The sequence below is a fragment of the Eurosta solidaginis genome, chromosome 3, assembly GCF_040869045.1.
Source record: "Eurosta solidaginis isolate ZX-2024a chromosome 3, ASM4086904v1, whole genome shotgun sequence".
Lineage (NCBI taxonomy): Eukaryota > Metazoa > Arthropoda > Insecta > Diptera > Tephritidae > Eurosta > Eurosta solidaginis.
The window spans coordinates 90,681,131-90,691,074 of record NC_090321.1 but is presented as its reverse complement, the minus strand read 5'-3'; positions in this window follow the sequence as shown (position 1 = coordinate 90,691,074).

Genomic DNA, 9,944 nt, shown 5'->3' with positions numbered 1-9,944 from the left:
ATGGTAAGCACTGGTACTCTATTAAATCTTTTCCATGTGCTAAAATTTTGTGTACCGTTGGTGTAAGTTTCTTCTCAGGATACTTTTGATGCAGCAACTCTGTAGTATTAGATGCATATTCCGCAAATTTGGGTCCATTTACTGGTTCATGCGGCCACCGTGGTGTGATGGTAGCATGCTCCGCCTATCACACCGTATTCCCTGGGTTCGCACCCCGGGCAAAGCAACATCAAAATTTTAGAAATGAGGTTTTTCAGTTAGAAGAAAATTTTTCTAAGCGGGGTCGCCCCTCGGCAGTGTTTGGCAAGTGCTCCGGGTGCATTTCTGCCATGAAAAGCTCTCAGTGAAAACTCATCTGCCTTGCAGATGCCCTTTCGGAGTCGGCATAAAACATGTAGGTCCCGTCCGGCCAATTTGTAGGGAAAATTAAGAGGAGCACGACGCAAATTGGAAGAGAAGCTCGGCCTTAGATCTCTTCGGAGGATATCGCGCCTTACATTTATTTATTTATAACTGGTTCATGGCAGTTTAAAATATTTAAAATTACTCCCAATCTTTTCACAATATCTCTATCAACTCCTTTTATGCGAGCAGTCACTTCATCGTTTTCAAAAAATCTTCTTGAGGAGTTACCATCATTTGTATTTCCGTATTCATACTTTGGACAGTCAACTCTAAGGCCAATCTCTTTATAGAATGCATCCTGAATTATTTTTTTTCTCCTGTTTTGTTTCTCCTTATATGATGTATTGTCGCCGAAAACTTCTCCTTGTTGTGGTAGTGTATAAGCCAGCTTCAAAACAAATCCCATACATCTTATCCTAGCATGCAAAGGAGAAATTCCATACTCATAATTTAGTTCGTCAGTTATTGAATCAAGATTTTCAAAGTCCTTTTGGCTCTTCTTACAAATTGGACATTTCATTGTAGATGTTCTGTTATTAAGTCCAAAACTTTTCCATCGACCATTGTTAGAAGAAAATCATGCTTTATTGTAATGTTGTTGTTGTTGTAGCAATGTAAACATTGCTTTATTGTAATGACATTCCCCTCTTCAATTTCAGTTATTGTTGGTTCTAATTTGGCAATTGGTTTTTTCTATCACTCGATGTAGCTTTTATGAGTTCCGAAGACTCCTTCTCGTATTTAAATAATATCGGGCGGCACAATATAGTTGATGACGGACGTGGATATTTCCAATATTCTGAAGCTTCATCTTTTAGTCGTAATAGAACAATAGAAGCCATAAACATATTACTATCTGTAATTGTTTCATCGTCTACATTTATTCTTTGTTTATATGAGCTTTGTCCTGATGATCCATCACAGCCCCACTTAGTTATCAATGCTAGCTCCTTTGCCAGTGACTTCAACTTTTCTTCAGTAAAACTTTGAAGGAGTCGTGTAGACGTATGTACCATTAGGTTTTGTAGCTCAATTTTAGCTGATACTTCGGTTATTTTGCGACTTAGAGGAACTGCTTCTTTCTTGGCTTGAGTAATTTTTTTGTATCCAGGTAAAATACCGGCATTACGTTGCAATAATGACTTACGCAATATATTTTTTTTTTCGTTAAACCGATATCTATAAACAGCGTCAAAGCTTCTTCGGGAGTGTATTTCCTAGGTAGCGCATTTGGTGGTGTGGGAATGCTGTTTTTGATCCTCATCAGTCGCACTGGACTTGCTACCGCAACTGCTTCTTTTATATGAAACTTCACGTTTTCTTCGTCTTTTTTATATTTAATAGCCAGTGCTTCTGAAAGATGAGTCGTGGCCATAGCTTTTGTGGTATCAGACAGCTTCCTTTTCCTTGTGTAGGTAGAACACTCTTCTATGGGTTTTGTTGGTCTCCCTCTAGTTGGATTGGTTGACGTGCTAGGCGTTTCTTCGTTCAAAAAAGTTTTGTCAGCTAGAACAGGTAGAACACTCTTCTATGGGTTTTGTTGGTCTCCCTCTAGTTGGATTGGTTGACGTGCTAGGCGTTTCTTCGTTCAAAAAAGTTTTGTCAGCTTTTCATGCATACTTAGAAATTTTGAATTGTTACGATAGACGTCCTTCCATTTTCTTTCTATCATAATGTATTGTAAACCAATTTTTTCTTCCAGGCCTTCCTTTTCTTTAATGCTTGTTTCACCCGCTAATTCTCTCATAATAGCCTCAACGAAGTCCCGTCTTGACATTGTAGATTTAAACACCGCAAATAGTTTCGAGTTTTCTAGATACATATTAGAATTGGCTTCGAGTGTATCTGACTAAATATTAAACTGTGAACTATATTTAAAAATACTATTCACTTTATTTAAGTAAACATTGTATGATGGATAGCTTTATATACCTACTCAAATTATTAAAATGAATTTCAGGTATACAGTTTGTAACTAAAAAAATGTATGTTATTAACAAGTTCCAATAACAAAAACGACCTTACGGCCGTACTGAATTATATATACCTGCTCAGGCGCGTAGTTATGCCCATGGTTGTTTAACTTTATTTGATGTAAAAAGTGAAGTTGCAGCTGGACGCAGGTAGACTTTATGAATTTAGGTTACTGAATATTTCACAAATAACTACTGTTAATTTGACGGAGCACATTTTTTTTCCATCAAAGTTTTAAAAAGGGCCTAAAAATAGGCATTTCGAAAAACAGGTACGTCCGCCAACTTTTAACAAAAAAAAAACAATTTTTTTTTGTTTCAATCCTAAATTAAATTATCTTTAATTGCTATACAAGAAAACGACAACCGGACGCCTTATTTACTCACAAAACCATTTTAAATACAACGAAAAAAGAAAAATTTCAAATTTTTCCCAATGTTGAAAATTGGTCAACTTTGAGCGGCTCTACCGCTATTAGAAACATGTATTAGATTTAGCGAACGCTTTCATGTTTTTTTGATTTTTGCCATGCTTTAACCACTTTAGCCACTGTGGGACGGCCATTTAAGTGGTGTTTCATAATCGCCGACGTTGCGCATCCTATAATAGGTGCGGATTTCCTAAGACACTACGACGTGGTGGATTTAAAAACAAAGCAAAGAATCGATAACGCATACGCAAACGCATACGCAAACGCAAACGCAATTCTAAACACAAACCAAGGAATTATTTCCAAATAACCAACATAATTTTTACGAGAACTACTACACTACGACGGCATTTCGAGACCGTTCGGCCAATACACACGTCACACCATGGTAAACCTGCGGTATTTGTTCCCAAGGATCTGCGCTTATGCAGCCATGTTTTTCTACGCGACGATACAATTAAAAAGCCGTTGAAAGCACCTTACGACGGGCCATACCTGGTTGTTAACAAATACCCCAAGACATACACGATAATGATTGGTTCGAGGCCGGTAACCGTATTCATCAATAGACTTAAACAAGCTTATTTCCCTAGAGATGAATTAGCAGCAATAACAAAAGCCACAAGTATTTATGCCAGCACATCGGCGGATTTTCTGGAAAGGGGGTGGTGTAGTGACTACCCAAATCGAACCCTGCCGCAATATGTGGCAACATCATAGAAAAGCTGAGTTTTAGCAACTACAGCCAACGTCTAGTAATACTTTGAATTTCAACGCAAATATAATTTGGGACTTTCCCTTTTAAGATACCGCATTGTTCTTTTTAGTTTTAGTTTTAGTTTAAGTTTTATTTGAGCTAATAAATATAAACATAAAGAGCTAATAAATATAAATATAAACATAACATTCTATAAGTGGTGACCCCGACGACAACAGAATAGTACAACCAAATATTTTACGATCGTTGCCGAAATCGATTCAGCTATACTGGCACATGCCAGCGACATTATTTCCTCGCCACCCATTGCAAACCAAGTGACGATGTAACAGCAGCCATGTCAGAGTTGGTGGATAGGCTAGATCGTTTAGAGAAGCGGGAAGTAACGTATAAACAGCAACGGATTGGAGCGCCTTGGCAACAAGCACGACCGACCAGCTCACGCAGTGAGGAAGCACGGGATACAAACTGCAATATCTGTTGGTATCATTATATTTTCGTACAAAGCAGCTATATACTCCAGCCGCCTTTACAGAACGTCTTCAATGAAATTTCTCATCGACACGGGCGCCGAAGTTTCGGTACTATCCAAACGTCACGGTGAGAGTATGCAACCAAACGCAATGAAACTGGTTACTGCAAACAATACTACAATTAATACATTCGAGACAGAACGTCTTCAATGAAATTCGTCATCGACACGGGCGCCGAAGTTTCGGTGGTACCCAAACGTCACGGTGAGAGTATGCAACCAAACGCAATGAAACTGGGTTACTGCAAACAATACTACAATTAATACATTCGGCAAACGACAGATAACATTAGCTCTCGGCCTACGACGCACAGTGGCGCCTTTTGAGTTTTTTCTTTGCAAAAATCATAACTTTTGAACAAATGAAGATATTTTGAAAATTAAAATGCAAATGAAAGCTAATTATTTGAAGTTTTATTGTGTGAAAGCTCAGTTGGTGGATAGGCTACATCGTTTAGAGAAGCGGGAGGTAACGTATAAACAGCAACGGATCGCAGCGCCTCGGCAACAAGCACGACCGACCAGCTCACGCAGTGAGAACACACGGGGTACAAACCGCAATATCTGTTGGTATCATCATATTTTCGGCAAGAACGCAACACGGTGTCGGCCACCATGCGCTTTCACACCAAAGCTTTCGGAAAACTAGTCAACCCTCCGTACAAAGCGACTACGTCGGAGGAGGATATGAAATCCAGCCGCCTTTACATTCGAGACAGAACGTCCTCAATGAAATTTGTCATCGACACGGGCGCCGAAGTTTCGGTTGTACCCAAACGTCACGGTGAGAGTATGCAACCAAACGCAATGAAACTGGTTGCTGCGAACAATACTACAATTAATACATTTGGCAAACGACAGATAACATTAAATCTCGGTCTACGACGGCCATTTAAGTGGTGTTTCATAATCGCCGACGCTGCGCATCCTATAATAGGTGCGGATTTCCTAAGACACTACGACGTGTTGGTGGATTTAAAAAACAAAGCTATCATAGATCAAGCAACGCATACTCGGGCACTTTGCCAAATCATACTGCCGCCACATAGTGTACTCTCTTTAAAGGGAGCTAATCCCTATCATGCGATCTTATCACGTTATCCTGATCTTACTAATGACTTGCCCAAGGCCAATAGACCCACGACAGCAGTCCAACAGCATATAGAGACACGAGGGGCACCGGTAGCGCAAAGGGTGCGACGACTTTCTCCCGAAAAACTGGAATGTGCGAAGAAAGAGTTTGAGTACCTAACCGAACGCGGGATTTGTCAGCGCTCAAGTAGTCAATGGACGAGCCCGTTGCACATGGTGCAGAAATCAAACCGGACGTGGCGGCCTTGCGGCGATTATAGGAGATTGAACGCGAAAACATTGTCAGATAGCTATCCAATTCGGCATATACAGGACTTAAGTGGTGAATTGTTCGGGAAAAAATGTTCGTTAATATATTGCAAGAAGGCATACCACCAGATCCCAGTACACGAGGCAGACGTGCCAAAGAGAGCTATTCTAACGCCGTTCGGACTATTTGAGTTTAAATATATGACTTTCGGCTTAAGGAATGCTGCCCAAACGTTCCAACGCTACATTGACGAAACAGTAAAAGGTTTATCTTTTGTATTCCATATCTAGATGATGTACTCGTAGCTTCCACGTCGCCAGAGGAACATTTGGAGCATCTAAAACAGCTTTTTATCGTTACCGCGAGAGGGGGTTAGTTATCGACGGCGAAAAATGTCAACTGGGTTTAGAAAAAGTGGAGTTTTTAGGACACTTAGTCTTGGCGGATGGTATCAGACCGCTGCCACAGAAGGTCAAAGGTATTCTACAGTGCAAAAAGCCGAAGGGAGTGCACGAGTTGAGAAGGTTTCTGGGGACAGTAAATTTTTATAGGCGATTTTTGCCCCATGCTGCGGCCACCGAGGCACCTTTACAGAAATTAATGGGACCATGTAAGAAAAGAGATAAAACCAAGATCCTTTGGACGAGAGAAACAACAGAAGCGTTCGAGAGACTGAAACAACAATTAGCAGAAGCGGCCCTTCTTGCGTTCCCCATGAAAGATGCCACAATAGCTTTAATGACTGACGCCTCCGACGTCGCAGTCGGTGCCGTGCTGCAGCAATTAGTTAAGGGTAAGTGGATGCCATTAGGGTTTTTCTCACAGAAGTTTACCCCAACAGAACAACGCTATAGTGCAAATGATCGTGAACTAACAGCAATTTACAAGGCAATACGGCATTTCCGTTATCATTTAGAGGGAACAGCTTTCATTTTTTTCATGGATCACGAACCGTTGGCACATGCATTGGAACAGAAGTGGGAGAAACTTTCACCACGCCAGACACGACAGCTTAATTTCATTAGTCTGTTTTCTTCAGCTAGAACAATTCGCAGTTCCAAAAAGAAGATTTGAGCATGTCAACGTGGACATAGTTCGACCCTTAACTCCGTCAAGAGGTTTCACATACTGTCTCACATGTGTGGACCGGTTTTCAAGGTGGTTGGAAATGATTCCTTTGACGTGCATGACAGCGAAACGGTTGCCAGATAATTTCTCAACGGCTGGATAAGCCGGTTCGGTACACCGGAGTTTATTACCACAGACCAGGGACGTAAATTTGAAAGCGCTTTGTTTAGGGAGTTGACCAAACTTTTAGGAGTCAAGCATATACATACCACCAGCTACCATCCACAAGCAAACGGTATGGTGAAAAGATGGCACCGAGTTGTAAAGGCAGCCCTTAGATGTCATCCAGCGGATGCAAACTGGGTGGAAGTCCTGCCTCTCGTCCTTCTGGGGTTAAGGTCAGCTGTTAAGGAAGACTTGGGAGTATCTGTGGCAGAGATGATTTATGGCCAACCTATTCGGCTTCCTAGTGACATAATGGACTCGGAGGAGGAGGGTCCCGTGGATTACATAATTTTTACGAGAACTACGACGGCATTTCGAGACCGTTCGACCAATACAAACGTCACAGCATGGTAAACCTGCGGTATTTGTTCCCAAGGATCTGCGCTTTTGTAGTCATGTCTTTCTACGCGACGATAGAGATGAATTAGCAGCAATAACACAAGCCACAAGTATTGATGCCAGCACATCGCCGGATTTTCTGGAAAGGGGGTGGTGTAGTGACTACCCAAATCGAACCCTGCCGCAATATGTGGCAACATCATAGAACAGCTGAGTTTTAGCAACTACAGCCAACGTCTAGTAATACTTTGAATTTCAACGCAAATATAATTTGGGACTTTCCGTTTTAAGATACCGCATTGTTCTTTTTAGTTTTAGTTTTAGTTTAAGTTTTATTTGAGCTAATAAATATAGAATAATAAACATAACATTCTATAAGTGGTGACCCCGACGACAACAGAATAGTACAACCAAATATTTTACGGTCGTTGCCGAAATCGATTCAGCTGTACTGGCACATGCCAGCGACATTATTTCCTCGCCACCCATTGCAAACCAAGTGACGATGTAACAGCAGCCATGTTAGAGTTGGTGGATATGCTAGATCGTTTAGACAAGCGGGAAGTAACGTATAAACAGCAACGGATCGGAGCACCTTGGCAACAAGCACGATCGACTAGCTCACGCAGTGAGGACGCACGGGATACAAACTGCAATATCTGTTGGTATCATTATATTTTCGTACAAAGCAGCTATATACTCCAGCCGCCTTTACATTCGACCGTCTTTACATTTGAGACAGAACGTCTTCAATGAAATCTCTCATCGACACGGGCGCCAAAATTTCGGTTGTACTCAAACGTCATGGTGAGAGTATGCAACCAAACGCAATGAAACTGGTTGCTGCAAACAATACTACAATTAATACATTCGAGACAGAACGTCTTCAATGAAATTTGTCATCGACACGGGCGCCGAATTTCGGTGGTACCCAAACGTCACGGTGAGAGTATGCAACCAAACGCAATGAAACTGGTTGCTGCAAACAATACTACAATTAATACATTCGGCAAACGACAGATAACATTAGCTCTCGGCCTACGACGCACAGTGGCGCCTCTTGAGTTTTTTCTTTGCAAAAATCATAACTTTTGAACCAATGAAGATATTTTAAAAATTTAAAATGCAAATGAAAGCTAATTATTTGAAGTTATTGTGTGAAAGCTCAGAATGTCACATATACAGGGTGCTTCAAAAAAATTCGTCGTGTTTAGTAAAAAATAAAAAAAAATTAAAAGAGATTTATCTTATAATGAGGTATTTAAGCATTAAATAAGATAAACTAATGATTTTGATAAGATACCGAGGCACTGCCCACTTATGATAAAAAGTTGTATCTAAGTATTCACGTAATCAATAACTACCAAAATCGATAGACGTATGTTTTTTTTTTTAAATGGCAATACTCTTATAAAACTCAAATGTCCTTTCTTTGTGCCCCAATAACAAGGTGCTTCAAAATTCATCGTAAAAGTTTACATGTTTTTTTTTTTAATTTACAGGCCAAATATGTATTTTATTAATAACTAAAAGTTATCGAAAGTGGTTCAATGAAATTGTATTTAAGCTAAAGATTAAACAGCCAACGAATTTTTGAAAGGGGGAGTGGCACTGCCCATTTATGCTAAACAGTTTGATCTTAGTAACCGATTTACCAATTTGTACCAAACTCGATAGACGTATTGATTTCTATAAAAATTTAATACTCCTTTGAAGGCGAAATGCCTAAGATTTAAAATAAATTTGATAAAATTTAGAGAAATGCAATAACGAAAAGTATATATTTATAAATTACTAAATTAATAAATTCTTTTATTTGAAATAAAAAATTAAGTTGTACATAGATATCTTATTTTTCAATAAAGTAACAAAATTGATTAGTAAATCTCTTTTTCATTGTTGTGATAAGAAGTGAGAAACTTATTTTATCTTAACATAGTCATCGTCACTGGAACATATATCTAACAAAGCAACCATTTCTGAGTTATACGCATCTGTAAGATCTTTTTGTGTTCTTACATACCTCATAGATGATATGACTGGATCAGAAGAGATAGCTAACATGATGAAAAGGTCTTCGTTTTGTCTAACTCGTGATACTTTGCAGGTGTTCATACATCTATATCCTTGTTCTTAGATTATTGAGCTTCTTCAGACAATTCTCCTAATGGTAAGCACTGGTACTCTATTAAATCTTTTCCATGTGCTAAAATTTTGTGTACCGTTGGTGTAAGTTTCTTCTCAGGATACTTTTGATGCAGCAACTCTGTAGTATTAGATGCATATTCTCCAAATTTGGGTCCATTTACTGGTTCATGCGGCCACCGTGGTGTGATGGTAGCGTGCTCCGCCTATCACACCGTATGCCCTGAGTTCGCACCCCGGGCAAAGCAACATCAAAATTTTAGAAATGAGGTTTTTCAATTAGAAGAAAATTTTTCTAAGCGGGGTCGCCATTCGGCAGTGTTTGGCAAGTGCTCCGGGTGTATTTCTGCCATGAAAAGCTCTCAGTGAAAACTCGTCTGCCTTGCAGATGCCCTTTCGGAGTCGGCATAAAACATGTAGGTCCCGTCCGGCCAATTTGTAGGGAAAATCAAGAGGAGCACGACGCAAATTGGAAGAGAAACTCGGCCTTAGATCTCTTCGGAGGTTATCGCGCCTTAAATTTATTTATTTATAACTGGTTCATGGCAGTTTAAAATATTTAAAATTACTCCTAATCTTTTCACAATACTCTCTATCAACTCCTTTTATGCGAGCAGTCACTTCATCGTTTTCAAAAAATCTTCTTGAGGATTTACCATCATTTGTATTTCCGTATTCATACTTTGGACAGTCAACTCTAAGGCCAATCTCTTTATAGAATGCATCCTGAATTATTTTTTTTCTCCTGTTTTGTTTCTCCTTATAT